A 9,804-nucleotide genomic window follows, 5' to 3' on the forward strand; every position below is an offset into this window, starting at 1 on the left:
TTTATGATAACACCACAATAGAAATAGAAAAAAAAATAGCTGGCTGTCTTGTCGCTTTCTCTTCCAACTTGGCATTTCTCGCCTCTCAGCTCTCACACTGTGTAGCAGATTGAAGACGTCGAATTTGAGTGGGGGAATGGGGGGGGCTCATCTCTGGTAATTTGGCTAATGGACTAAAATCCCAGCTCAAGTTTAAGCAAATGGGTCCTTTTATGAGGCCCAATCCCAGGAAGAAACATTCTGCCAATGTCATGGATGATAAACATGCAATTGAGCAATGGCGGCGATGTGATGAGGCGCTTTTTTTGGCGCCGCAGCTGGAAACTCCGCCGTTGCCGCCACCGCCGCCGACTGTATCTCCCGGTGGTAATAACGAGGAGATCTATTATATGGATCTACGCTTTCACTCTGATTGGTAGTGACACTAAATCATCCAAACAGCCGCCGCGTATTGTTTTACTTCTGTGGAGGACTTCAAAAGTTTGTTGAGGCGGCTTCATTACCACAAACTTTCTTTTTATTAATGGCAGTATTAAATTCCATCACCATTTCCCCCGCTAATCCCCCCCCACAGCGGAATGGCCAAAGAATGTGTCCACATTTGATATATTTGTTTAAAAGTTAGCGCTTCGGGCAGCTAGCTCAAACTATTTGTCATGTGCCTGTGTGAGTGTGTGTGCTCTAAAAATACACAAAATGAACAAAAGTGTTTAGACAATCACTGAATGAAACCACCGACTTACAGGAAAGCAGGGATGGCCAACTTCAATGCAGGAAGGAGGGCTAGAATTTTACGCCAGTGCTGCTGGGGGGCCACAAAATGATCCAGGTAGTTCCTCATTTGATGCATGACAAAATTGTCATGTTAATTGTGGACAAAAATATGTGCTCTTGAAAAATGTCATTTCTGATCATCAGTGTTAATTGTCATCATCTTGAGTGGAGGTCTGCGGAGGGGTGGAGTGGGAGGCGTGGCGATTTTAAAGAAGGAATTACAGGTTAAATGGCTTAAGGTCATCTGGTCGGCCATCTTGGAACAGAGGAGTGCTCTTGTGTGCTGTGCTGTAACGTGGCTATGAGTCAAACTGAACAAAGTCAATAACGTTTACAAAATAAAGCCATTTGAAAATCAGTTGTGTTGAGCAATCTACAGTTCTTTTAAAACCCGTGCTTCGTTGAGTGTAATTTTATGAGTGATCGGCACCAGCTCTGTCTCAAAATGGCTGCCTTGTGGCGACATTGCTTCAGAGTGGCTCACAGCGCTCATAAACCATCTAGTCTCTATCTATATCTATTCCTGATTGTTGATGGCCAGACTGGGAAAAGCACCTCTGGCATGATATTTGCACAAAACAACCCACCACACACACACGCACGCACGCACGCACGCACGCACACACACACACACACACACGCTCATTTTCTTCACAACCACTTACCACCCACTCACAACACTCATGCCATTCCAGACCCCACAACCATCACTGGTGACATTTATCATTTCAGTAGCGAGGCACGCGGAGGCATATATTTGAACGATCCTTTCTTACAAATAGCAAAACCAAAAAGAGCACCTATGTAATTTGCAGTCCTGCTCTTTCTGATTACGACTCGACATCACTGGCTCAGTGGTAGACAAAGCATAGAAGACAGTTGCAAATAAGATACAGGAAAGTATTTTAGCTTTAATTAGTCTTTCTTTGTCGGCCTGTGGGGACGTGTGCGTTAGTCTACAAATGGCCTACATTTGCAGAAATTAAATGATGAGCTTTTAAAAAGCAGCTAACACTATAAAAGGCTTGGCGTACTTTAAGATAATGCAGCTTTCATTTGCCACACTGTGAAATGTCTTCCGTTCATATTGAATATGGACTTTCACGCTAGCTTGCGTGTCTTTTGTTCTGGCGTATATTTAGAATCCGCACCGCCTCTAACGCGCTCTTTTGACATCTTATTTTGTTCTTCATCCCTGAACGCCTCAGAAAGCAATTTGGCCGCCATCATGGCGGCCGAATGAAGCGACGGAAGGACAATACGTCGCTTCTCATTAGCGCTAACGGGCCGACCGTGATGGAGGAGGACGAAGAGGCCGACGCCACTCGACAGCCGGCCCAGGGACTGCAGATTGGCTCGCCCCGGAGGTCAAAAGCATTCTGGATGCTAAACGTTCACGCACAAATAAAAAGGCGCACGCACTGATTGCGCACAAACACATTCACAAAACAGATACAAAGACACAAAGAGGCAACAGCACAAAACCACACATAAGGACACACATGGGCACACAAATGCAGACACAAAGATGAAGACACACACAAACACACACACGCGCACACTGCTGACTGCGGATATTTCCGAGCAGAGTTTGCTCCCGCAGTGACGGGCACCAGATTGACAGGTAAGCCGTGTCTCTGTTTACAGCTGTGTGCCCTCCCTGGGCTGCGAATCCCACGTTGTCCCTCCAGGGCTCTACCTGAGCCGCATACATTCGGATTAAATTTTGTCATAATAAAAATTAAAAAAAAAATAAAAAATAAAAGGACCCCCCCAGGGAGCCACTTTTGTTTTCCATCGTCAAATGGTGTGGCTAAAAGTTACTGACTGATAGATTTTATTTTAATTTTTAAATAGAAAGGACTTTACTATTTTAATTGCATGTCTGTTTCTTAAATTTCTTTCCAAAAATATTTTGTTGGTGGAAACTTTATAACCACAGCAGCTCTGGATCAATTATTAGATTTTTATAATGGTTTATAATGTAACCCTTAGGTGTCAGGCCAGATTTTTGACTTCACCATTTTTGACTTCACCATTTCTGCACTTTGCGTTAAAGCATTACAATTGTCTTATTGTGTGTACCTGGCCTTAGTCTGAACCCGAGGGAAAAAAAAAACTACTTACATGCCTCTGATGTTGCGCTGTTGTGTTTTTAAAAGTATAAAAAATAAAATAACAGTCCATTTTGCAACTTCCTCTCTCTCTCTCTCTCTCTCTCTCTCTCTCTCTCTCTCTCTCTCTCTCTCTGATGCCCATGACATTCCTCCATTTTCCGTAACATAATGTCATGTTCTGCAAAGTGCTGCATCTGTTCTGCTTGAGGCGTGCTTTTCTATTGACTTGTACAAAATGAAAGTTATGCAACATGGCAGCAGTTCTAGGTCCATTGCGGGAACACGCCGTGTCTAAAGACTTCTTATTAGCGAGAGGCTGTGAGCTGTAGAGCAGCTTCTGTTGCTGTGACGGTCGTGGACACGTTTTGGATCTTTGAGTTGAGTGACATCTTCCATGGTGGTGGTGAGCAAAGAAATAGAAGCCCCACTAAAATGGTTTCTAAACGGCCATAAAGTACAACTTCTGTTGAAATGAAGTTCCTCAATTCACTTCTTCGTTCTTATGAAGCCGTTCACCGTATCTATTTTTCTGTATCTACTGCTTCTCTCATTTCTGTTAAAAAGGCATGTGGTCTTGTGCATGACATTGGCATGTGTCATCAGCGAGTCCCGACTGTTGCCTCGTGACCAGCGCACTCCAAAACCCCTCTCATTTACATTTAGAGTGATCTGTGTGTCGCGGGGTGCTTCGTTCCACTCGTAGCCCATCACGGCCTCCTCTCGGCTTCCCACTCCAGCCGATGGTAAAAACAATTGTTGTGCGCTAATTTTCTGGCGTGGCCAAAAGTCCCTAAGTATTCTTAGAAAAAAAAAATCTCAGCGTGGGGAAAAGTGGTGAAATTTAACGTTCATGTTCTATGAATTTTAAAAGCGAGCCACAAGAGGGAAGGCACTGTAGTTTTAAGCCCACTCCAAGATGGAGAGGCAGAAAATGAAAATCGAAAAGAAGTGTCGGAGGGTCAAATACTGCTGGCAAGTAGGAAGTATGCCACTCGAAGCTTAAAAGGTCCTAGATATGTCCCTCGACAAACGTAAACAAATAATGCACACTTTATTAAGATTTATTATTTTTTATTATATTTTTTTCATAGTATATTTTATTCATATTGTTTTATTATTTATTATTATGATTTATTATTAGAATTTTTTTTACAAGTTATACACAAATACAACATTGAACTTGACTTGACTTGACTTAAAATATAAGCAATGGGCTTTCAGTAGAGCGCTATCATGATGTCATAGCCACGCTTAATGCTAATCGGTAAATATTAGCATGTTTGTGCGCAGTGTAATTACTTTTCCACATGGACCACCTTAAGAAATGTCTCTGCTCACTGAAACTTCCCCCCCAAAAAACCTTATGGTGCTTTTCAGACTCAATTTCAGTGAACAAAAAAAAAAAAAAAAAAAGAGGCAAAATTAATAGAAGCAGAAAATATTACAGCATTTGTCCCTACACTTTCATTAGCCACAAATAAACCGTGGCTCAATTGCATTACGGAGGCTGCCATCAATAAAAATGCATTAATGAGCAGACAAGTAACCATCAGTGCGTGCCTTGTGGTGCTTTAAGCAACATTTAAAAGCGCTCAGAATCACATCACACCAAAGGGTCAAGATCCATCACCTCCTCGTGGGAGCGCCGCTTTCGTCTTTCAAACTTATTTCAAAGGGGTGGCGCACTAATGACACTTTCATTGTTTAGCTAACTTTCAGGGCTCGCCGCAAATCAAGTGCGCTCATTTGCACTAATTACACCTCTAAGAGATAATAACTGTATTTATCGTCAGAGGTGATCGCGTTCGGTTATTTATCAAATACTGTGCTGTGATTGCAAAAATCAATTTCCGAGAGTCACAAATTAATTTGCTTAGCTCCCGAGGGACAGGCAACTGGGGCACCTTACTTAATGTGCGCAAATTGATTTCTCTAAAATACATCCCAGGTCCAAAAATATAAAGCTGGGTTTCTATTAAGCATCAATCTAAACACAATAAACAAACAATGGAGTATGTCATCCATTCAATCGTTCATTCATTCATTCATTCATGATTATTTATTAATTTATTTATTTATTCATTAATTCTCTCTCTCTCTCTCTCTCTCTCTCTCTCTCTCTCTCTCTCTCTCTCTCACACACACACACACACACACACACACACACACACACACACACACACACACACACACACACACACACACACACACACACACACACACACACACACACACACATACATACAACTGGCAACCTACATCTGCACACACTCACACACACACACACACACACACACACACACACACACACACACACAAACACACACAAACACACACACACACACACACACACACAAACACACACACACACACACAACTAGCAACCTACATCTACACACACACACACACATATATATACACAACTCTAAACACATGGACACAGACGCTATCGGTGTGCCTGGCAAGGATCTGCGCAGCTTTGAGAGCCCAGCGTGACGACATTTGATATTCATAGAAGAAAAGAGGAAGAGAAACAACAGCAGGGGCGCTGCCTTACGCGTGATATTACATTGTAATTATGATTTGGATGAAGGCGGCGAGGGAGCACTACAAATTCATGAACACTCGCGCACACGCAGGGATAGAGACACGGGCAGGCATGCGGTGTGAACGAAAAGGTAATGAAGCGCTCTTGCTGGCAGTCGGTGGGCTCTCCAAACTTTAGAGTGCTTGCCGCAGCAATAATATAGGATCAGGGGCGGAAAAACGGAAATGAGCTGCGCTAGGCCTCACGCCACCAACGACACGAGGCCTTCTGATTGGTTTGTTTACGTCAATATTTTCACATGTCAGTCTGGGGACCTTTGGGAAAATGTTTTTTTTTTTTTTGCTAGCCATTTGGGAGGAAGAGCGCAGAAGGCTTTGTAATAAGAACGGAACGCTATGATTTGCAGAGATCTTTTCTAGCTTCATGCGGCGTGTTAAATATACACTCCCAGGTCGCAGAGTCCATTTTGGACTTGGTGGAGGAAATGATGGAACTTTTATTGTGTAGTCCAAAGACAGACAAATGCTCTTTTCCATCAATAAATTCAAGTGTGATATTCCATACCGTATGATATATAAATATATCCGTAAATGTCAACTAAAGTTATTTTCACTATTCATCTATATCATTTTCTTTAAAAAATATGAACATGAATAACATATATCCGTAAATGTCAACTAAAATTATTTTCACAATTTCTATATCGCATCATTTTACAAAATATATTTTCTGTATAAAATATGAACATAAATTGTATACCTTCCCTGTTTTTGGTTTTGAGGTCATCCTCTTTTCGTCGTATAGATACGCCTCATTGAATTAAAAATGATTCCAGCGTGATATAAGAATCAGATCCTTTACCAGGGGATCGTCCACGTTGGACTTTTGACCGCAATAACAAAGAAATGAGCACGTCATATCATAATCCATTTCCAGTACATTCTTCCGGGATCTCCCAACAAGATTAGTAGCGATATTGTTAGGTGGGAGACGGCGAGATGCATCTCCCTCTGCCTTCCCGGGTCTCTTTTATCAAAGATAAGTAGTATTGATTCACTTTGAGGCTGTAAAAAGTATTTGTCTTAAGAGCTGACATTTAATAATCTCTACCTAATCCGTGTTTTGCTGCCGAGTCGTCGCTTGTTTGACTGCCGGAGGCAAGGAAGATGTCTTTTCAAACCTCACTTGGCCCATGGCCATACATTAAAAAACACAAAAGGGGGTTCTCTAAATACAAAATAGATTGTACATGGAAATCCAAAGTAATTTCACAAAAATTTACTTAGCAAGAAAAAAAACATTCACAATATACCAGTAGCTAACAACATACTCTTATGTGCGCATAATAAATGCCAGAAATTGCTTCTGCTAATGCTAGCTGGCTAATGTGGCTAACTGAACCACAACCATAAGGACTATTATACAATTATTGAAAGGTACAAGCACAGATCAGGTACTTTTTGTCATTTATAAGGCAAATAAGCTCTTAGCTGGTCTGATGGAAGGGAAAAAAATAGTCAGGTTTGAGAGGCAGCGTATCTGGAGCGAGGCTTTCGGCTAGCATGGCCACATTGTTGCCACGGTATGGAAAAGCCCCGTGACAACCTGGTGGGATATATTCCAGCCAGTGGCGTTAAGCGGATATATTTTCACGACTCATATATGCAGTTATATGTCGGCATAAGAAAGATGAAGTCGCATCCATTTTTGTCAGGTTTTAGCAGTGCTACGTGATTGACAGTTGAGCTTTCAGCACATTCAATGGACAGTTGACAGCAAAGAGAATGGCTTGAGTTTAAAAGAAGTTCTTCACCTTCAGGGAAGAACCGAAAGCAGGTGAGAAGTCCAAAATACTTTTTATTCTTGACCTTGGTTTTATTCTAACAGACAACCTGTGATTGGTAAAAAATACATCATTTTTCTCAAATCCACCACATTCATCCAACCTTTCCTTTGTATCTGAAGAATGGGGTAAAAGCATTATTTTTAGAAATACTCCAGGGGGGGGGGGCTCCAAAAGAGCCATCAACACAGTAGCCGTGTTGCATGTCCTCAAAAGCATCATGGAGGAGTGGAAATATGACACCCGGGTGTGTGACAGACACACGCTCACTGCGGGGAACGTTCACACGGAGTAATTATGCAGTGTGTTTGGCTGCCTCTAGGGTGCTGGTGGAGGAGGTAGACGATAGTGTTTGGTGTTGATGGGGCGGTAGGGGTCCCTTGGATGCCAGGGTGAAAATTACACAGCCTCCTCGGTGGGTTTGGGGAGCCGGCAGACCTCATCAAGCAGCAGGTGAGCACTTTTTTGCATCTCCTCCTCCCCGGCCAGGCAGTATAAATAGCGTTGTGTCACATCTCATTTGCGGCGCCGTGTTTCAGAACAACTCCTCGGAGATGCAGAGGTCCAACTCGGCTAATGGACAGAGGATGGTCCGAATCCCTGAGAGAGGACATTCATCAAGCCCATCGCTAACCCAATCAGCAATTGTTGCATTTAAAGACATATTTGGGGACATTTTATGGGAATAATGTCAAATGTGGAAAATATTTGTCTTTCTGAAAAATAGTTGGGTGAACTCAACATATTAAGGCAACAAATGTGGATGAAATCTTATGGAAGGCAATTCAACAAAATATTTTTATGTTTTTAAGTCTTATTCACAAAAAAATAAAAATAATAATAAATGATCTAGCAAATCAGTAACTTTACAGGATGACTTCCAGTTATAATAATAATAGAAATAATAGAAACAAACAGAACAACTGGAAATAATCCACAAAGTCATACATCTTGTCGTAAAGGAAAAGCCTGGCACACTTCAATTAACAGCTCCACCACCTTATACAATAAAAATAATCTGTATGACTAGCAATAATCCACAGTCCAAAAAAGAGTCTACAGTTTGTAACCCCGCCGAGTCAATACAATGACATATGCAGGACAGCGAGTCAATCCGACTCGATCCTTTTAACCTCAACTTGCTCTTACTATCCAGCCAATCCTCAACGTGGCTCTGACCTTTCAACGGAAAACTGTCACAAACTAAGTTCTCCCCGCTCGCCGGCCTAAAAAAGACATGATCAATCGAGCTGACTCTGCACTTTTTTCCGGTGTCGAGGAGTGTCAGCGTGCCATTATACATCCATCTGTCAGCGCCGAGCTACAAAGTATCGGCTTGTGGTGACAAACGCCGACGAATGGGAGTGGATGTGGTCAGATCAGCATTCTGCGGCACTCACTGGAGAAGAGATTCACACTCCCTCGACAACTTTGATTTGGACAGGTGGCGTGTGTAGATGGGCCAGTGGCTTTTTAGCTGCCATGATTTGTCAAAATAGAGAGTTATATGATGGGATGCTCTCTATATGGGAAGTACAGTGGCTCCCTTGTAAATATACTTGACTTCAAATTAAATAGCATTTTAGCAGATTGTAAATATTTCTTTAAAAAAGCTGTTAAAGGCCTTTCCTAGTTGAAGTCTATAGTCAAACTAAAAATAAAACAAAGAGAATTACATGTGTATTCAAAACAGACACAACTTTATCTTAATATTGCTGTCACTAGCTTAATGCTAACACATGATGTAAAATGCCAATGTCAACACAAACGGTCGAGCAACACGTAGACAAAGTATTCGCAATACGCACAGGCGTATATTATTTATTCTCTGTGTAAAACAATTAGCAGCTTACTAAATGACAGTAGTAATGAAAGTATTCTTCTTCGCTTTTGTCTGCATGACTGTATTATATTGCCCCCAGAGGCCAAAACAGGTACACCTAAAGGAGCAACACAATGAATTGCTATTAGCCGCCAATTAGCCGGTTAGCCGCTACATCCATGTGATGCCGTTATGTCACAATTAAGATTAGCATGTCAACTTCCGCTGTACTATTGAGGATGTTTTTATGCAGCTGTTTTGGTTAGCAGCAGAGTCCCGCCGTGTGTCGCAGTGACAATTTCACAAGAGCAAGTTGGACGGGCAGCAGAGGCCAAACACACAAGTTAGTGGAGCTGTTAGCGGAGCTACACTGACAGCAGCTGTCCGATTCGCTTTCATCGACTCGATGCCGCGTCCAACGAGAACGTGTTTTACGACAATGGATTGTTGCGAGACAAGCTTCATTGATGGAACCACCGAGGCCCGACTTGGCTCACCTCCAATCGCTTGGGACAGAACCTCCATTTGGCTTCAAAGTATTTAAAGTGAGAAAAATGTAAAGAGTCTTAAACAACCTTCACACTTTTCTTTCTGGTTAAATTACACGTTTCAGTGGATTTTAATGGCTGCCTGGTTTGATGTGACAGGCCTGATTCAGAGGGAATGCTATTCATTTCTAGTGGGCCAGAGTGAGGCCTTT

At 42.1% G+C, this 9,804-nt stretch overlaps 1 long non-coding RNA gene across 1 annotated transcript; it reads left to right on the forward strand.

The window, feature by feature from the left end:
- The first annotated feature begins 6,521 nt into the window (after positions 1 to 6,521).
- On the forward strand, positions 6,522 to 8,046 carry LOC147059594 (uncharacterized). The gene is made up of 3 exons (XR_015065749.1): positions 6,522 to 7,275; positions 7,605 to 7,735; positions 7,822 to 8,046. It is a non-coding gene; the product is annotated as an uncharacterized LOC147059594 (long non-coding RNA).
- The last annotated feature ends 1,758 nt before the right edge of the window (positions 8,047 to 9,804 follow it).

Source organism: Syngnathus leptorhynchus, chromosome 3 (assembly GCF_054491065.1).
Source record: "Syngnathus leptorhynchus isolate UIUO chromosome 3, UIUO_Slep, whole genome shotgun sequence".
NCBI lineage: Eukaryota > Metazoa > Chordata > Actinopteri > Syngnathiformes > Syngnathidae > Syngnathus > Syngnathus leptorhynchus.